The 21,400-nt window shown below is 43.6% G+C and overlaps 1 long non-coding RNA gene across 1 annotated transcript; it reads right to left on the bottom strand.

Moving 5' to 3' along the window:
• Nucleotides 1–8,113: 8,113 nt before the first annotated feature.
• Nucleotides 8,114–21,179, bottom strand: LOC121825845 (uncharacterized). Its single transcript, XR_013047851.1, has 5 exons — nt 21,076–21,179; nt 20,813–20,945; nt 10,063–10,206; nt 9,583–9,654; nt 8,114–8,184 (listed from the first exon to the last, which is right to left on the bottom strand). It is a non-coding gene; the product is annotated as an uncharacterized LOC121825845 (long non-coding RNA).
• Nucleotides 21,180–21,400: the final 221 nt, after the last annotated feature.

The raw sequence follows: 21,400 nt of genomic DNA, 5'->3' as shown, positions 1-21,400 counted from the left end.
CAACTGCAAAATCACAGTACTAGTTTCAGACACTCAGCAAATAATTCTCTTTGTTTAAGCCATTCTTCTGTGTAAATGGATGAATGTGGAAAAGATATTGAGTGAGAGAACCCAGATCCAGAAAGACATTGCCAGAGGTCATCTCCATCAGCTGTTTCTGAATCACAAACTTCTGAAGTGAGTATAAAACATAGAGATACACAGAGGGGAATGGATACCAAAAGAATTGACACCTAGCTTTTGTGTCTAGATTTGGCTGTATGTATATTCCTCTTCCTCAGCTAGATACCATATCCTCTTAGATGTACTTCTGAGATCATCCTAGGGAGATTGTACCTAGCAGGAATCGAAGTCTAGCCCTGAGTGTGGATGTGGGACTTTCCTGCGGGGAGGAAATGTCTAGAAGTAACAGATACATAGTTGTGTGTGTGTGTGTGTGTGTGTGTGTGTGTGTGTGAGAGAGAGAGAGAGAGAGAGAGAGAGAGAGAGAGAGAGAGAGAGAGAGAGAGAAAGAGAGAGAGAGAGAGAGAGACAGACAGAGACAGAGTCTTTGATTATAAGTCTGGGGACAGTCAGAATGACCTAACTCCATCTCTTTGTGTACCTGTAACATTAGCTGTAGAGATTAGGGTACCTAGCATGATGTGACACCTGGCCAGTATATTTGAAGCTTTGCTTTTGGGGAGGTGATAATGAGGAGCACATGATGTTCTAGTCATAGGTGGGTCTTTTCAATATAGGGTGATATTCCTAGCAGGTTCTGAGATTTGTGTCAGTTTGGCTAGGCACTAAGGAAGGGTTTATCAAGCAGGAACTGATAGTGAGCCATCTATGTGAATAAAGGTCTTTGGCTGTAGGGTAGGTGTGTCAAGACCTACTAGGCATTACTTCACCAAGCTAATGCACAACCCTACACACACACACACACACACACACACACACACACACACACAAAGAGAGAGAGAGTCAAGTCCTGATGGACTTCTATTTTAAGCCCTAGCTCTCCACACAGGGCTAGGTGTCAAGGGTAGCATTGTAGTCGTACCCTTACAGCAAAATCCATAAACATATACATGACTACTTGTATTCCTGTGAGGAAGACCCCAGTTCTACAACAATACCACACATTCACAGGTAGGTGCCAAGTCCTAGCCTTCCCCTAAACCCATAGCTCCATTCATGGGGCTAGGGGAAAAACTCTGGGGACTCACAACCTGGGAAGGGTTCCCACAGACCTGCATGCATGATAGTTTTCATATGTGCATATGCGCATACTTGCATTTGTATGTTTGTATGTTTGTTAACCTGGTGTGTTGCTGTGGGGAAGAAGATACCTAGCAGATCCTAAAAGCTAGCCATGTTTGTGTGTGTGTAACTTTGGTTGTAAGGCTAGAGACAAATACCTGACCTGACACTTGCCTTATGTGAATATGAAAGCTATGCCTGGGTGTTTGCCAGGTCTGGGGCTCCTAGCAGGATGTGAAACCTAGCCCTGTGCATGGGACTTTACTGTATCGCAGTGGATCTCTAGGATGTCATGATACCTAGCTGCATAAGAGGAATATTGGCTGTAGGGAAGAGTAGACCTAACACAGGCTGACACCTGGCCCTGTTTAGATGCTTTGGCTCTAAGGAAGCTGTAAATCCAACAGATCGTGCCAAGTAAATGCACTAGTGTGTGTGTGTGTGTGTGTGTGTGTGTGTGTGTGTGTGTGTGTGTGTGTATTGTGTGTTGATGAGGGGTTGGCTTTGCCTATAATGGAGACAATAATCCTGAAAGTCCAGTCAAATCGCATGTATTGGGAGTCTTTGGCTCTAGGCAAATGTATACCTAACAGTACAGGGGCTTAGATGTACATATATACATGTGTGTGTGTGTGCGACAGAGGGATGGGGATGGAGGGGGAAACAGGAGAGAAAGAGACAGATGAAGAGAGGAGAGACAGAGACAGAGACAGAGATTGGCTATAGGTAATGGACACCAAGCAGCATAAGCACCTTGTTGGCTGTGTGTAAATAGGGTTTTGGATCTTTGTGGGACACCTCACAGGACCTAACACCTAGAGGTGTATTTGAGGTTGATTTTTTGTGGCTGATACCTCTACCTCACAGGACTTAACACCTAGAAGTATATGTGGTGTGTGTTGGCTATCTTCTAGGACCTGATAGCTAACTGAGAGTGTATTGAATTCGTGAAGGCATTTATAGGAGCATGCATGCCTGAGTGTGTTTCTGAGTGTGTGAGTGTGTACCTAGCATTTGGTTATAGGGGAGGGGTGCATATTGGTAAACTAGCTGTGTAAGAATATTGCACTGTGAATATAGAAAAAGAGGAAGGTATCAGGGCCTGACAACTAGCCCTGAGTAGACAGCTTTGTCTGTTATGGAATGGGAACAGCAGGACCTGACCTCAGACTTTGTGTTTCTCTGTCTGTCTCTTTGTCTGTCTCTGTGTATGTGTTTGGCTGCAGGGGATGGACACCCAGAAGGGCAGCACTTTGACAGCTGTGTGTAAATAAGGCTTTGGGTGAATGGGGAAGACCTTGTTGACATGACAGCTAGATGAGAGTGCATGAGCACGTGCATGGGATCATACAAGGATGTGTGCCTGAGTGTGTTTGTGAGTGTGTGGCTGTGTAAAAGGCATTTGACTATAGGGGCGGGGTATCAGTACTAGAAAACTAGCTGTGTAACTGTGTGGTCCTTTGGATGTAGGAGAAGAGGTGCCCAGCAGGATCTGATGCCTAGTTTTGGGTGTGTTGCACTGATGTAGCTGAGGTGATTCCTATCAGGAATGTGACCTAACCATGTATGTATATGTGGTTCTATGGGAAGATATAAATATTGGCCCCTGACACTTGTGTTATAGTATGTGGGTCTGTTTATGGCTTCTGCTGCTGTAGGTAAGGGGATTCTTAGAATCACCAGATACCCAGCCCTGTGCATGGGGATTTAGCCATTGCATTGTTGATCTTGTGGAGGACAAGCTACCCAACTGTATGAGAGGAGCATTTTCTTTAATGGACAGTTGACATACCGGACCTCACACCTAGGCATGTGTGTTTGGCACCTGCTGTAGAAGACATTTTTCAGTGTAGAAGCTGACAACTAGCAACATGGGGGTGGGTTTTAAGTGTGGGGACACCTTAGAGACGATGATACCTAGTGTTGTTGGCAAAGAGAAAACTTGACTTCTTGGTACAGTAAAAATAAAGTCAAATTCTTCCCCAAGGCCTGTATTCATCAAGCCACACATGTCTTTTTTTCTACCCTTACTCTTCCAAATCTCTCAAGTCCATGTCTTGAAGACACTTCCTCTGATCAACTTCATTAATAATATATTGACACTGGAGTTCAATTTCCCTTGTCACTGACTCATTTTCTCTAAGACAGCTATCTCCATGACAATGCAGCACACTCTCTAACCACTCACCACAAGTTCGAACACACGTGTGCATGCACACACACACACACACACACACACACACACACACACACACACACACTTTTCCTTATAACATCATCATCTTTAGCACTGTTCCACATATATTACTGTTGAATAGACAAGGCTGCAAACCACCCTGGTTTCCTACATAGACTGCTAGGTGTCATGTCCTAATGGATCAAGACAGCTCCCAACTGCTGCCACCCAATATACACCATTGTGTTCATAAGACACACTGCAGAGAATCCCCCTCTTCTCCCACAGAGACTCATCCCACTATCAGGGGTTGCCCACACAACAGGCCTTGCTAGCTACTGCCCCCTAGTCCTGCTACCAAACCCACCCATGTACAACTAGTTATCACGTGGCTGGACACTCCTACCCCTGCCACTATAGCCTGAAACACACGGTTTGGTTTCAGGCTTTGCCGCACACCTACTTGAGGCCTGAATGCCCTACTGGGTATCACATCCTCAGGACTCCCCAGTCCTAAACCGGATATTGTGCATGATAACAGGCATCATCTAATAATTTTCTCTTCCTACATCCATCCTGCTGCCACAATAGCCCTGCTAATTTTCAGCTGTGCTTAGACTCATGCCCCTGTCTGGTAGTATATATTGTCAGCAGAATGGTGCTATTTTGGGTAAGACTTGAAGCCAATTATTGTATATGCATACAATATACTTCAATATACGACTGAAATCTGAAGAGAGTGGTAGTGTCTGATAGCAAGAAACTTGATATGTCAGTGATGGAGGTGTCTAGAAGAGCCTTAAAATTCCAGTGCTCACTGGGCCAGTAGTGTATATAGGGGTAAGGGTGTGTGTCAACATTGTCTGGTACCTAGCAAGTCATGTGTGATTAAGCTTGTGTTCAAGTGAACCTGACACACAGCACTTTATATGCACTGTGGTTTGGACAGTGGTTAATGTCCAGCATGGCCCAGTAACTAGCAGTAGAGCCTGAGACCCAGCACATGGTATAGCATAGGAAGGAGTCCAGTAGAAGCTGATGCCTAGCAGTGTGGGTGTGTCTTCAGCAGAAGGAGGGGGTCTGTCAATGCTAATTGCTGGGTATTGTGGAAGACCTGACAGGGGGAATGTTCCCAGCATGGTCTGATGGCTGTCGCTTAATGTGGGGTGTGAGGTCAAACTGGACCTGGTACCTAGAGTGGATGTGTGGTCACAGGGGTGGTGGTGTGTCCAGTGTGTTTGATGATAACTATGTCAGAGGGGAGCAGTAGAAGAATGGGGTGTCAAGCTCTGCACAATCCCTACTGAGTATGTGTCAGCTCATGGCTGAGCTGGTGTCCATCAAGGTCTGATCACATTTTGAAGTACGTTGGCAGTGTGCAATGTGATGTCCAAGTGTGCTTGACACTTCCAAGTGTGTGTGAGGCATTGAGGGAGCCAGCAGAGCCTGACAACTAGCAGTGCATGTGAGGGCTGCAGGGTGATGTGTGCATTCCAGGGCCTTCAGCTAGCCTGGTAGGAGTTGCCATGGATTTTGGAACGCCCAGCAGGTCTGATATCCAACAGGGATATGTGGGTTGATGGAATGTGGTATCCAGTGGGCCCTGATACTAACACTGTAGATTGTGGTGGTGTGGTGTGATACTCAAGAGGGTATGAACCCCAGAAGTGTATGTGAAATTTCAGTGATTTTAGGGTGTCAACTAGGTACCAATACTAGCAGAGTATTTGCGTACAGTGGCAAGAGAGTATCCTGTATGGCATGATAAGTAGCTGTTAATAGTGAGTATGAAGAGGATTTATATGAGCGAGAATTGTTGAAGCCAAGGTTGGATAAAGCACCGGGATAAATAACCAAATGAATGGAAGCACAGGATCTATGAACCAAAGGCTGAGGGGCCCCCAACTGGATCAGGCCACCTGAACGGGTGAGACAGTCATTTGGCTTGATCTGTTTGGGAGGCAGCTGTGCATTGATGCCAGGTCCTGGGCTCGTTGCATGAGTTGGCTGTTTGAATCCTGGGACTTATGCAGGGACACTTGGCTCGGTCTGGGAGGGGGGAATGGACCTGCCTGGACTGAGTCTACCAGGACAACCCCGGTCCTCGGGGGAGACCTTGATCTGGAGGAGGTGGGAATGGGGGGTGGGCTGGGGGGAGGGGTGGGCGAGAGGGGGAGAACAGGGGATTCTGTGGCTATTATGTTGAACTGAATGGTGTTGTAAAATAATAATAATAATAATAATAAAAAAACCAAAAAAAAAAAAGAATTGTGTGGGTTACATTTTGGATCCAGACCTAGGAATACATGTGAGGTACGTGAGGGTTTGTTTAGCAATGTCTGATACCTAGCAGTCAATGTGTGGTTTGGTGGGAAGTCATGCATGGCCTTATACTTAGAAGTGTATTAAAGGGTGTGTGTGTGTGTGTGTGTGTGTGTGATTTCGGGGTTGTTTATCTGGTCTGACAGCTGGTAGTTCAAGTGAGGTGGCATGGCTGTAGTGTCCAGCGCTGTTTTATACCTGGTATTGTATGTCAGTGCAGGAAGATTTCAGGAGTGTTTGAACCAAGCAGTAACTGTGTGTCCTTGTCAGGAGGTCAAGTGTCCAACAGGGCCTGATACCTTTCCAAATGTCTTAGTACATTGTGGTTGGAGGCATGTCTAGCCTGCACTAGAATCTAGCATTGTGTGGGTGACAGCAGAGGGGAGTTAAATATCTAGGCCTAATACCTAGAGACCTATGTGGTGAGTGTGGGTGAGGGGTGTCCTTCACGTCCTTACACTGACCCTGTATATAAGTTGTTAACAAGGGGAGGGGCATGGGTAGCACATGTGAGTATCTAGGTGTCAGCCCTGATGCTTTCCTCAGCTGACTGGACCATCCATACAGTGCTGTTATCAGATCAGCTGGACAGCTCATGTCCATCCCACACAATGGGATAGGTTTCAGCCCTCGTCACACCACACAGCACACACTACACCTCCACCTCCACCTCCTCATAGCCACACAACATTCACTGTCAGGGATTTGTTGTCTGCTGGGTTGTGTCATGGGCCAAGCTCTCTCTAGATGTCCTGGGGGAGTGTCCTGCTCCTGCCATCCTCCAGCTTCTGTATTTTCATTGCTGGTGGAATCAAGGCTCCCAAGTCCACAGTTCATCTTCTCCAGCTTATTTCTGATCTTCTGTTCTATAAGGCAGGGACTTAGTAGTCCTCTTCTATAACTTTATGTGAGCATTATAGTGTTTGTATTTGAGGTCAATTAAAATAGTGACTGTGTTCAATTTTACAATTGGTTCCTTATTGCTTGTTTTTAAATCTTCTGCAGTCAATTGTGGACAAGCCATTCTCTCTGCCTTGATTTCCATGTGTCATTATGAAAAAAATCAGCTGCCAGGATTTCGATGGGTCTGTTTCTGAGCTTTCTGTTCTGTTCCACATATCCAGTCTCCATTACTTCCATATAGGTGTTTACGGATCTCTTACGCTTTGTGGGAAGTCCTGGAAGAAGAATATTGGGGTCTGGAGGGATCTCTCCTGTCCTCTGCCATGTCTTCCAGGTTTAGGAACTGTTGGTTGTTACATCTTGTGTTTGAGCATCTGATTGGATTTTTCTGAGTCTATAGATGAAGTGCAAACATCTACCACCTTTAGAATAACTACTTGTAGAAGCTGAGAGCTCATATTGCTTGGATTTCTCTCCTCCAAGGGTCAAAGCATTCTGAATGCCAATTTATAGAAATTATGTTGGAATTCTAATTAAATACTTCAGTATTTCTTTGTAAATTGTTTCTGTCTAAACCAGTGAGAAATGGGCCAAATGTATGACCTCAAGTTCTGCCTCTTCATGTTATTGGAGGCCTGGGACAGGTTGTCTATGGGTACTGCCCTTCTCTGGAGATCCAGTCTTAAATTTAGAAAGAGAAGCACATTTAATTCCCAAGCTCTTCTGAGATATTTCTTACCTGCACAGGCAGGTTTTCCTTGTTATCTGTGAAGACAGAGATGTATAGGTGACTTTCTGAACCGTCAAAATGCAAAGGCGGCTAAGTTGGGCAGGATTCAACAGTAAGTACCCACTGGGAGGCTTCTACAAGGGGATGCTTTTGTAGATTCCCCAGATCTTTTTGGTAATTTGAGGTGGTTGTCTGTGGTTGGATGGTGGCAGAAAAATCATGTCGTCTTCCTCCACAGAATGTCCTACAGTTGCTGTGTGGAGCCTCTGAGTTCCTCTGGAGCTCAGACAATGGCATGCTAGTCTGCTAGGAAGGAGAGGGGAGAGGCGCTCTTTTCCTCAGTGTGCACATACTCAGGTCAGGAGTTCTCAGGGTCGAGGATTCAGGATATGGCCAGGTACCTAAAAGAAAAAGCTTATATTAGATATTGGATGAGGCTGGCAGAAAGATACATTCACCACCCTAGACCTGTGGCCTTTCAGATAATAGCTGGTTTATTTCTGGTGGAGTTCAGGACCTAATGAGGCATCAATAATGACCCTTTTCTTCCCATGTGACTTCCTGAGGGAGAACTCAGTGGGGTCTCCTTGAGAAGCCCTGATTGCAGGGATTGGTTTGTCCTAGCTGCTCTGCTACTGTCAAATACACAGGCTCTAGGATCAAGAATTAAACACAGTTTCACCAACATGTCTGTGTCTAGACGCTGTGCTTCATATACCCAACTCATTGAACACTTGCCTGGATGAGACAGGATGCACATATGGTGAAGATGAGGTTTGTCTGAACATATCCAACAGAACCTGCAGATCTGAGGAAAGAAAGGATGGTCAATGAGATTTCTGGAGTTGGCCTCTGAGACTACAAGACCCAATCTCTTACCACACTAGTCATCCTATCTGTGTCAATGACCTGGGAGGAATTTAAACAGTCCCAACCAGTCAGCCACTGTCCAAAAGAGCAAGCTATCCAGCATCACTTGAAAGTGAGTATTACTGATCAGCTTTGTGGTAGTGTGTGAAAAGATCTAGATACAAAAAGAATATATTGTCTGCACCTGTTCCTGCTGCCTCCAGGAGGCAAGCAGTGGGGAAAGGAGGGTGTTAATTGTGTGATCCTGATCATAAGGTGACTTCTCTCATGTAACTATCTAAAGGCCACAACATGCTCCCTGCAGTGACCAGTGATATAAAAAGTTTACATTAAACTCACCTGGCTTCTTAGGCATCAACTCTAATTCTTAAGGATCACATTCTTAGAGACGATCATTACAAGGGCTTGGAGTTCTGTTCCGCATGTGCTGTCTCCTGACAGATTCTATGCCTTCCCACGGTACCCAAGACTCCCATCCACAGGCCCTGGTTTCAGTTAAGTGCATCAGGGTGATGACTGCCTTAGTGGTCACTCACTCACATACAGACAAGCTGTTGTCTTGAAGAGCAAGGGGGTCATTGTCTCTTGGCTGCTTTCCCTTGCTAGGCTGTGTGAATCCCCATTCCCCAGTCTCTGGAGCCCAACAGAGACTAAGTCACTGGTCAGTGACAGAATGGATGTCACAACATACATGTGTGAGAAGATATTCACCATCTTTGTTTCAAAGTGTTACTTCTCAATGGTGTTAGGATCAGAGGGGAGAGATGTGCCACCTACATCAAGTTATCTCAATATCCCTCTGTAGCCATGCATCAACTGTTTCTATCTATCTATCTATCTATCTATCTATCTATCTATCTATCTATCTATCTATCTATCTCTTGTCCTCTGTAATACAAGCTAAGTGACCACCTACTCTTGGAATTGAGGGAGGCCTGCCTGGTTAGACTCATTCTTCCTAACCTCTAATCCAGAGTCAAGTTTAGACAAGAAACCAAAAACTTAGCATCTGCTACAGGCTGTTTTATAGTGGTCTCAGTGATGCTTTAGGCCATGTGCTTCCCAGAGATGAGCTTTGACATGCATCCCCATCAGAGTGGCCATCCTTTACTGCGTGGAGACCCTATCTGCCTGTCAGGTGCACCTGATAACACTGTGGACAATTATCCCAGCAGGACAAGCAAGCAGTCAGCCTAGCTGAAAGCCATAGCTCTATGGTCAACAAGGCTGTCTAGGCCTGACCACTGTACCCAGTGGGACCTGGGTACAAAGTAGTTTTAAGAGTGCTGACCTCATCTCTGATCACTGTGCCCTTGGCTAGGTAAAGCCTACTCACTTCCAAAGTGGAGCAATGTCCCAGCATTCCATCCAAAGTGGTACCCATTTTCTTGCTGCTTGCTGTCACTTTCTGTTAGAAGACAAATATGGTTCTGATGTGTTTGTGAGGCCCCTTCACAAACACATAAACTAGACCAGCATGCAGTGGAACTGTGTCTTTTCTGATGGTCAGGACACATGGATAAATGAAGGCTGCAAACACAATAGCAGGGAAGGAGGAAGAGGAAGGAGAGGAAGGAGGTCACTTTCCCTCGTGTGGGGAAACATTTCACTAAGACCAGAAACCTAAAGTGTGGACAGATTAATGAGTACTGCTAGTTATTCCCCTGCAGACTGGTCCACAGAGTCTGCATGTTCAAGGGTAGCTTGTACATGATATTGGCTCAAGTCCCCCTCAGAGAAGGATGCTCTGAAACAACAGCCCAGGATCCTTGATAACTAGTGTTTCCTGGAGGGAAACCTGTGGTAGCTGGCTTACCTCCTCCTGTGCTGGACATAGACCCTTCATGCTGGGGAAGTGGGCACACTGTTATCTGGACTTCCTGCAGAGCACCTACTTCTGCTGTCTCAGGCCACACCTGAAAGTTACCACCTTGTGTCTCCTGATGTAGAGAGTTCATCACTTTAAAGAGGAAGAACATGTGAAGGGACTTTAGGGGACCTTGAAATATGCAGCACTTAAGCCAAAGCTACTGCGCATCCCTCTCCGCATGGGTCCTCCCCTCTTCTCTTCCATCCTCTCCAAATTCCTCCTTAGCCAATTCTTTTCTGATGCTTCTAAAATTTCTGGTTCTCATCTTTTGCTCTCCAGCTCCAGCTCAACTATGTCACTATATTTAGAAGTGGATTTGTACTGTGGCACTGGTGATTTTGAAGTCAGAGTTTTAAATTTGCATGTCCATGCAGTGAAACAAGTTAATGTGCCATTTGCAAAGTCCAGATGACAGTACCAAATGCATAAGTAGTGTAGTAGACACCCGAGCCCTGGAACCAGACCAGTGACTCTGCCATGAACACTAACAAGAAAAGACTGTGACTCACTCTGTCACACTCGATCACTGCAGCTTCCAAAAGGAAACTTTGAAGTCTCCCCTTTTTAAAATTTATCTTTCTTTCCCTTTTTATTCTTAAATTTTGTTTTATTTGGGCAAGTGTAAGTGTAGAGGACAGGTGTGAAGAGATGGGATCGTGAATGTGATCAAGATACTGATATAAAAGCCATAGAATGAATACATAAACGAATAAATAACTCAGTAGAGAGATAAGTAAATAAATAGATGAAATAAATAAATGAAGAGCATACAGGGTAAAAAGCCCATTCTCCTCCTCAAGAGTGAATGAAATTTAGACATTTTTCAGAAAACAGATACAGCTCATGTCTTGTTTTTTGACCTTGAACAGATGTCTTCCCTATGCTGATTCCCTGCCAGTTTCCTTCTCCCTGAATGCTCACCAGAGGTTCTTTGTGTAACCTGCATTTGGTGTAAACAACTTAGATGCAAGAATGGAGAACATTAGATAGCGAATTTCTGCCCTCCAGGGTTCCTCCATAGTTCTGTAAGCCTGTATTTAAGGTTTCCTGCCTTTTTCAATAAACTGCATTAGGCATTCTGCTGAGGCGAATGACCTGCTGTCTCTTGTCTCTGTTTTTTGATCCACAGCCCCTCACTCAGACATGGTAAACAGGTGGTGGTAGCATGGGTGCTACTGCTACAAATGGAGGTTCCACTGAGATCCAAGAAAGAAGGGACGTCGCAGATGGACACCCGAAAGTGAGGCTGGCCAGCATTTTAAAGAAATAGAAGGTAAGGGTAAATTGTCATGGGTGCAATAGGGCACCAACAGTAAAGACAGGACAGCTAAAGATTTTAAATCTTCCCAATAGAGAAGAGGGAAGGAAAGAAAATTTCCCATTAGAAAAGGGAGAAAATTTTAATTAAAGAAAAAAAAAGGATTTTCCTGGTAAAAAGGGGGAAAATTTTGAAACTAGGCCTAAAGATTTTGAGGTCCTGTAGAGAAAGGATGAAGGAAAGGAAAAAACTTCTTCCCAGTGGTAATGGAGGAAGAAAGGGCTCTTTCCAATTAAAAAAAATTCAGGATAAGCTAAAACTCTGAGCTCTTTCTGCCTGCCAGTGCAGAGCCACAGCATCCGAATGACAAAGAGTCGGCAGGTGGGCCTCACTGATGCTGGCTGAACAAGCAAGGGAGCCCAGATATTAGAAGTTTTGTTGTCTGTTGCTTAAATTTGGTTTAAATGTTTTTTGTTTTTTTTTAAAATTTTTCCCTCATAGTGGGAATAATTCAATATTTAGGATCCTTTCATGGGAAATGTTTTTCTGTTTTATCTTTATAGTGGGAATAACTCATTATTATTCATGGGAGTAGGGGAAGTTTAAATGGGAGTGTGCATGTGTGGGCCTGTGCAGTGGACAAAGACATGTGTGGTGGTGAGGCCCACGAGGGAAAGGCACTCATGGGCAGACAAACAAGTTGTGGCCCAAAGAGGGACAGGCGCTAAAAGTTCAAACCGGCCCAACTTCTGGTAAAAAATGGTTCCGGTCAGGACATGAAATGGAAAGTCAACGCTGTTGAATTTTCAGGGATATTAATCATTCATTGTATAAAGGATGTTCTGTTATTTTGATTGTCCTAATAAATGTTTGGATGAATGTTTGATTCTTATGTTAGATAAACTAAAAACAGAATTCATAATTAACTATATACTAGGTATGCTCTTGTCTGTTGATCATTACTAAAAATTTGGCTCTGTTAAGTTGCTTTCTAGAAATTTTTAAAAGTTCTATAAAAATAATAACACCTAAAATGAATTGGGTTGTTAAATTATTAAATAATGTTGTTGCTAAGATAAACCCATAAAAAATCTCTTACTAATAAAGAGTTTACAAAATTTTTTCCAGTAAATAAAATACAGGTAAATTGTTTAGTCCATATTGTTAATAATTGACTACTTATACCAATGTGTTACTTAAAATCAATAAGAAAGGATCCTCTTTTTAAGATTTTATGAAAATACTCTAAGAGATTATTACCTAAAGTTACCTCTTCAAATCCAATAAAGTTTGTATTTAATGCTTTTATAATTGACATATGTAAAAAGGACCATAAAAATAAAAGCTGATGATAAAATTGCTCAATTATTATTGCTTTCATATTTTATATACAAAATGGCATCTATATTTAAAACTAGAGGCTTTAACAATACAAAAAAGGGGTATTTTGACAAACAGCTATCAATGATAAACAGCCGAAATTAAAAATAAAATTATATGGAATTGAGATAAAAAGATTATTAGATTCTGGTGCTGGGTATATCTATAATTTCACAAGAATACTGAGATCCCAACTGGCCTCTATAAAAAGTCAAAAAAATAGAGAATATTACAAGATGTTACAACTGTAATAAAACCATGCTTCTCATGGAAGCAACACAGCCTGGTTTGCCTGATGTGGGAGCCCGTTCTCGGGATCCTCGTGGCTTTACCCAGCAGGTCCGCATAGAGAATGATCAGGACCACGGGCCTGAGTACTGGTGTCTGAGATGGTCTGCAGTTGGCTGTGCTGGGGGAGGAGGTCTTTTGCTCCACCCCTTGGCATCTCTATAAAAACCCTGGGCCAGAGACAGTCGGGGCCCATTGGAATAGGTTCCAGGCCCTCTCGAGGCTATCCTTTATTTTCTATCTGTTTATCTCCGCAAAATTCTCCACTATAAATCCTTCTATCTAATATTTCCTGCTGATCACACTCAAGAAAACTCTGGGGAACTGTGGGGGTGGTAGGTAAACACCCCACAGCCTGACCCTGTGACAATTCCTAAATATTGATATTTAATAGTGATTAATTTATATGGATGATATTTTATTGGCTGCTAAAGATAAAAAACTTGTTTTTGATGCCTTTTCAAAATTACAAGAGGTTCATAGCCTGACTAATTTACAAAGAGCCCCCAAAAAGGCACAGGTATCCTTTCCCTATCATTATTAAGGTTACGTATATTTTGTTTTTCTCATTCACCTACTAGAGTGTTTTGACAAACAGTTCCTATTCTATGGGTACATTCCCCAGCTTCTCCAGTAAAAATCACTACTCCTTATCCTCAGGCTGTTGCTCAGATTATATTTAAGAAAATCAAGATAAGTGTTCAAACTTTTGGTAAGGAGCGAGATATTATGGTGACCTCATACACTCAGTCTCAAATATCATGGTCACAAGCCATATTGACATGCTCCATTCAGGGTCAGTTTGATACTCACTACCCCTCCAGTGATGTGTGTCAATTTTTTAAATTGCATCTTGTTATATTTTCCAAGACAGTACAGATGACTCCTATTACTAAGGCCCATATGATATTTACTGATGACACTGCACGTGTTTTTGCTGTGGTAGTTTCTGGTAACATCGGAAAGAGAAGAAAAGTCCAGGACACTTCTGCCCAGATGGCGGAGGTACAAGCACTGTTGCTTGCTTTACAGATGTTTTCTAATGAATGTGTAAATATTTATACTGATAGCATATGTGACACATGCCATTATGCCTTTAAAAACAACAGCCTACATAAGGTAATAAGAGGGCTAATGCCATTACTCATATGGCTGTCCCATTAATTTGTTCTGCCTTTGAAAAGGCTACTCAGTTACATCAATGTTATCTTAATGCTGGATCTCTTCGTCATCACACAGGCATAACCCGGACACAATCCATCCAGATAGTTAAATCATGTCTTCTTTGTGCTGAATTTTTACCTGTTCCTCATTTGGGAGTTAATCCCTGAGTACTTTTACCTAATCATGTGTGGCAGATGGACGTCACACATGTGCCTTCCTTTGGAAAACTACAATATGTCCATGTGTTTTCAGGATAGCTGAAAACTCTCGAGTTTTTTCATCCTGCAAGTGCAGAGTGGCAGCATCTGAATTACAAAGAATCAGCAGGTAGGCCTCATTGCTGCTGGCTGAACAGCAAGTGAGCCCAGAGCTTTAAGTTTTGCTGTCTGTTTGCTTAATTTTGAAACTAGGCCTAAAGATTGGGGCTCTGTAGAGGAACAATGAAGGAAAGAGAGAAGCCTCTTCCCAGTGGTAATGGAGGATGTAAAGACTTCTTCCAGTTGTAGAGTTTTTAGGATAGCTGAAAACTCTTGAGTTTTTTCGTCCTACTGGGCCGCACTCCATCACTGCTCTGCCTCCCACCGGTGCGTACCTGTCCACCCACTGCTTCGGGCTATCTCGTGTACATCTTTGTCTGTCACCACCACTGGGCGCGTGCCCGCACATACAAACTCACGTTTAAACTTCCTACTCCCATGAAGGGACTACCTAATAACGAGTTATTCCCACTATAAGGGAAAAACAGAAAAACATTTCCCACGAAGGGATCCTAAATATTGAATTATTCCCACTCTGAGGGAAAAATAAAAAACATTTGAACCAATATATTTCGTCCTACTCATTCACCTACTGGAGTGTTTTGGCAAACAGGTCTTATTTTATGGGTACATTCCCCAGCTTCTCCAGCAAAAATCATCACTCCTTATCCACAGGCTGTTGCTCAGATTATATTTAAGGGAATCAAGATCAATGTTCAAACTTTTGGTAAGGAGCCAGATATTGTGGTGACCCCATACAACCAGTCTCAAGTAGCATGGTTGCAAGCTAATGATAATGATTGGGCCATATTGACATGCTCCATGCAGGGTCGGTTTGATACTCACTACCCCTCCAATAATGTGTGTCAATTTTTTAAATTGCATCCTGTCATATTTCCCAAGATAGTACAAATGACTCCTATTCCTCAGGCCTGCGTGGTATTTACTGATGGCACTTCACGTGGTTTTGCTGTGGTGGTTTCTGGTAACATCATAAAGAGAATAAAAGTCCAGGGCACTTCTGCCCAGGTGGCAGAGATACAAGCGCTGTTGCTTGCTTTACAGATGTTTTCTGATGAGAGTGTAAATATTTATACCGATAGTCAATATGTGGCACATGCCATTATGCCTTTGGAAACAACAGCCTACATACCATCCATTTCTTCCATTCATGAATACTTATTGCAAATACAAGGACTTATATGGTCCTGCTCACATAAGCTTTATGTGGGCCATATTAGAGCTCATACTCAATTGCCTGGACCTCTAAGTGAAGGTAATCAGAGGGCTGACGCCATTACTCGTATGGCTGTCACATTAGTCTGTTCTGCCTTTGATAAGGCTACTCAGTTGCATCAACGTTATCATCTTAATGCTGGATCTCTCCGTTATCATACAGGCATAACCCTGGAACAAGCCATCCAGATAGTTAAATCATGCCCTATTTGTGTGGAATTATTACCTGTTCCTCATTTGGGAGTTAATCCTCGAGGACTTTTACCTAATCATGTGTGGCAGATGGACGTCACACACGTGCCTTCCTTTGGAAAATTACAATATGTCCATGTGTCTATTGATACATATTCTTCTCTAATTTTTGCTTCTTTCCATTCAGGGGAAAAGGTTAAAGATATAAAAAAATCATTGTCTTCATGCTTTTGCTTACATGGGAGTGCCAAAATGCATAAAGACTGATAATGGTCCCGCCTACAGTAGTACGGGATTTTCAAAATTCTGCCAAGATTTTTCTATTGTTAATAAGACTGGTATTCCTTATAATCCTCAAGGACAGACTATAGTAGAATGCTGTCATCGTACCTTAAAAACTTATATTGCTAAAGTAAAAAGGGGGGAGCTAGGGGCTCATCTCTCCTCTCCACATTCTATTCTTTCCCTTGTTTTATATATTTTAAATTTTTTATTGGTGGATTCTGCTGGAGTATCTGCTGCAGATAAGCACTGGAGGGCTCCTGTTGCAAATCATCCTCTGGTGCGATGGAAAGATCTTTCTACTGGCACTTAGAGGGGACCTGATCCAGTGTTGGTGTGGGCCCGGGGATCTGTTTGTGTCTTTCCGCAGGACAATGAAGTTCCTCTTTGGGTTCCTGAATGCTGTGTGTGCCCTGTGGCTCCTGCTGAATCCCAACATGGCAGAGACCTATTGGGCCTTCGTAAAAAACTCTCCCCTTCTGATGCCAATGGGGATTGAGAGCCCAATACCGCCAGCCTTGGCAAACATTATTGTAAGCCTAGGAACTGTAGCCATGTGGCTGGATTCTTCAGAAGGTAATGTATGGTAACTTTTTTCAAAAATGTTGAGAATGTATCACACCTTGGAGATTAAGGATAACTCTGAAGGTCAATGAACTTCAGTTGTAAACAGTAGCATACCAGCTAAGCCTTTTTTGCATTTTGCAACCCCCTCAAGCTGGTGTAGTACCTACTTTTCAGGAATGGCTCTGTGCAACATTTATTGGCCTCCTGAAATTCATCTAGCCTTTTTGAAGATACCTTAAAATTTGGAGCCTGAATGTAGCCATTATTGAGACCATTAGTTCTGCTCCTTGTTTGCTGTTTTTGTTTTTTGTTTTCTTTATGTTTCTCAGTTGTTCTCTTGCAGACCTGCCAGCCTAAGTAGTGCTGGGATCAAGAAAAATGGGCCTTGGTGGTTCATGTTCCTGGAGCTATGTCCATGCCAGTGGACCATGGCAGCTAGACACCGATGATACTCACATGCTCCAGAAGAGACTCTGACATCGCTGTTGCCGTTGTTGCTGTTATAGCAGTGGTGGCCACTGCTGCTATTGTTTCTGGGATTGCTATTTCATAATTGGTTACTACAGCTAGCACAATGGAGACCCTGGCAGCAAAAGTAGCTACCACAGTTAGTTAATCTTCTTATTGGGCATGATAAATTTAATTCCACTATTATACATTAAAATTGGCTTTGAAAGTTGTAAAAAATTATTAAAACTCAAATTCCATTTGCTTATGGGATACCACCTTACAGGACTCCAATTTGCAGTAAGGCTCGTTTAAATAGGGAATGGTTCAATTGCCTTTAGCCTCCTGGCTATGGGTGGGCTAGGACTTCTGTTGGTCTTTTCTGTGTCGAACAGATTGCAAGCCCAGTGCTACTTTGAGATCTTTGGCAGCAGTCACTCTACAGCTCACGTGGTTGAGTCTGTATGATAATGAGTATTCAGAGACGGGGTAATGCTTGGGGGGTGGCCATCAACCTAAGACAGAGCACTTGTGTGGCCTGGGCAGGTGTCTCTATGATGGGTAAGGTGGTCTGCTGACGTCCCACCCAACCTAAGTCAGAAGCTCATTTAATAAAAAGGGGGGACCTGTGGGCACCTTGGGCCCTGGCCCCCGACTGTGAGTGGCTGCCACCTTGCTTGCTGACCTTTACCAGATGTCCTCCCTATTCAGATTCCCTGCTGGTCTCCTTCTCACCTAAGGATTACTGGAGAGCTTACCAGAGGTTCTTTGTTCCTACATCCTGTATTTGGTGTAAACAACTTAGATGCAAGAATGTAGAACATTGGGTCTAGAATGTAGACCATTGGTAGCGAACTTCTGCCCTCCGGGGATCCTCCATTTGTGTTGTAAGCCTGTATTTAAGGTTTCTTCCCTCTTTCAATAAACGCCATTCGGCATTTGGCATTCGGCATTCAGCCGTGGCGAATGACTCGCTGTCTCTTGTCTCTATTTTTAATCCGCGGTCCTTCGCTTGGACATGGTAAACGGGTATCGGTAATGCGGGCGTTACCGCTACACCCACCTACAGTAGTACAGGATTTTCAAAATTCTGCCAAGATTTTTCTATTGTTAATAAGACTAGTATTCCTTATAATCCTCAATGCTATAGTAAAACACTGCCAACGTACCTTAAAAACATATTTTGCTAAAGTAAAAATGGGGAGCTGGGGGCTCATCTCTCCTCTCCACATTCTATTCTTTCCCTTGTTTTATATATTTTATATTTTTTATCAGTGGATTCTGCTGGAGTATCTGCTGTAGATAAGCACTGGAGGGCTTCGGTTACAAATCATCCTCTGGTGCAATGGAAGGATCTTCCTACTGGCACTTGAGGGGACCTGATCAAGTGTTGTTGTGGGCCCGGGGATCTGTTTGTGTCTTTCCACAGAACAATGAGGTTCCTTTTTGAGTTCCTGAGTGCTGTGTGTGTGTCCTGTGGCTGCTGTTGAATCCCAACATGGTAGAGACCGATTGGGCCTTCATGAAAAACTCTCCCTGTCTGATGCCAATGGGGATTGAGAGCCCAATATGGCCAGCCTTGGCAAGCATTAATGTAAGCCAAGGAACTGGAGCCATGTGGTTGGATTCTCCAGACGGTAATGTATGGTAACTGCCTTTTCAAGTATGTTTGAAAACATGTCACCCAGACATCTTGGAGATTAAGGATAACCCTGAAGGTCATTGACCTCCAACAGTAGCATGCCAGCTAAGCCTTTTCATTTTCACAATTCTCTTCAAGCTGGTGTAGTACCTGCCTTTTGAGGAGTGGCTCTGTGCAACATTTATTGGCCTCCTGAAATTCATCTAGCCTCCTTTAAAGATACCTTAAAATTTGTGAGCTTGAAGGTAGCCATTATGAGACCATTAGTTCTGCTCCTTGTGTGCTGTCTGTTTTTCCTTTATGGTTCTTAGTTGTTCTTTTGTAGAGCTGCCAGCTTAAGTCATGCTGGGATTAAAAAAAAAATGGGCCTTGGTGGTTTGTGTTCCTGGAGCTGTGTCCATGCCAGTGGACCATGGCAGCTAGACACAGATGATGCTCACATGCTCCAGAAGAGAATTTGACATTGCTGCTGCTGTTGTTGCTGTTGTAGCAGTGTTGGACACTGCTGCTACTGTTTCTGGGATTGCTATTTCATAATTGGTTACTACAGCTAGCACAATGGAAACCCTGGCAGCAATAGTAGCTACCATAGTTAATTAACCTTTCTTCTATCGGGCATGAAAAATTTAATTCAACAGTTATATACATTTTGATTGGCTTTAATAGTTATAAAATTTATAAAACTCAACTTCCACTTGCTTTTGGGATACAATCTTACCAGAACTCCAATTTGCAGTAAGGCTTGTTTAGGAAGGGAATGACTCAATTGCCTTTAGCCTACTGGCTATGGGTGGGTTAGGACTTCTGTTGGTCTTTTCTGTGTTGCACAGATTGCAAGCCCAGCACCGCTTTGAGATCTTTGGCAACAATTAACTCTGTAGCTCACACATGGTTGAGCCTGTATGATAATGAGTATTCAGAGACAGGTAATGCCTGGGGGGCACTCACCAACCTAACTCAGAGTACCTGTGTGGCCTGGGCAGGTGTCTCCATGACGAGTAAGGTGACCTGCTGATGTCCCACACAACCTAAGGCAAAAGCTCATTATTTATTAAAAGGGGGGACCTGTAGAGCACTGACCCCCCATTTTGGGTAGCTGTTGCCTTGCTTGCTGACCTTGAACAGATGTCCTCCCTATACTGATTCCCTGCCAGTTTCCTTCTTTCTGAATGCTCAACAGGGTTCTTTGTTTGTGTATCCTGCATTTGGTGTAAACAGCTTAGATGCAAGAATGTAGAACAATGGGTTGCAAACTTCTGCCCTCCAGGGTTCCTCCATTGTGCTTTAAGCCTTTATTTAAGGTTTTCTCCCTCTTTCAATAAATGGCATTTGGCATTCTGCTGAGGTGAATGACCTGCTGTCTCTTGTCTCTGTTTTTTTATCCACAGTCCCTTGCTCGGGCATGGTGTATAGGTGGTGGTAGTGTGGGCACTACTGCTACAAGATACAACTGAGGATGACTGTGTTGTGTGTGACAAGCTTGTCCCAAAACAAGGATCACTGTTTTCTTTCATATGCAAAATGTGCAGGTCATAGGGGTCAGAACATGAACAACAGAACACTCAGGACATGGAATAGGACAATGGTCTTCCTGGAATTGTCCACAATGTTCTTGGGAGGAGCTGATCACCTCCATCATCACACACTGTGTAGAGTGGGGTGTACAGAGTCCTAGTTGGTTCAGAATCCAGAAATCTGCAGTGCTGGGCTCTCCATTAACCAGGGAGTATGAACAAGGTTCAGTGGCCTAAAACCAACCCAAAGTGGTTTTCACAAGTAACAAAAACATTGTGGGACCCATGAGCAAGAGTAGCCATGGAAGTCAGCAGACAAACAGACAGAATCTGGGTGTCAGATGAGTAGAACTGGAAACTCCTATCTAGAATATGTGGCTTCATGTACTGCCTCTGTCACTGGTGTCCTTAAAGTGAAAGCCCTGCCTCCAACATCCCAAGACAGGCACCAGCTGTCCCAGTGACCCACCTTGAGTCCTCAGCTGTGATCTCAAGGCTCAAATGGAAAGAACTCAATCCATCAGACCAGGCAGTCAATCTGGACGCTCCTGTTTGGTCAGGTTGAGGTCATGGGATTTGTGCCTGGACTGCAGGTGGGGATCCTGTGAAAAAGGATTCGAGAGTAGCCTTTGCATGTTCTGTGCCTTGTTTCCAAGGATGTATCAGCTAGTGCATACCTTCCCCAGCCCACTGACCTGGGTCCCCAGAAGAATTCATGACAGCAGTTCGCACCTCCAGGTATCTCTATTTTATAGGTTAGATTTGGATGTTTCTGCTGTTTGTAGTCCATCCTGGATGACAGTACCTTCAGTTCAATCCTTGACCCTGTCAGGATGAAAGAAGCACAGAACTTGTCTTCTTTCCCTCACATGTTTGAGGAATTTACCATTGATTCTATACATACAGTACTTGAAGCCAGGCATGGCAGTCCACATCTGTAACCCCAGCACTCAGAAGGCAGAGAAAGGGGTCAATCTCGGTGAGGTTGAGAGTTGCTTGTTCTACACAAAGAGTGTTGGGATAGTAAGGGCTATATGGTGAGATCCGGTCTCAAAAA

The sequence above is a fragment of the Peromyscus maniculatus genome, chromosome 23 (assembly GCF_049852395.1).
Source record: "Peromyscus maniculatus bairdii isolate BWxNUB_F1_BW_parent chromosome 23, HU_Pman_BW_mat_3.1, whole genome shotgun sequence".
In the NCBI taxonomy this organism is placed as follows: domain Eukaryota; kingdom Metazoa; phylum Chordata; class Mammalia; order Rodentia; family Cricetidae; genus Peromyscus; species Peromyscus maniculatus.
Note: the sequence above shows the minus strand (reverse complement) of the source record. Positions and strands in the feature narration are given on the sequence as shown.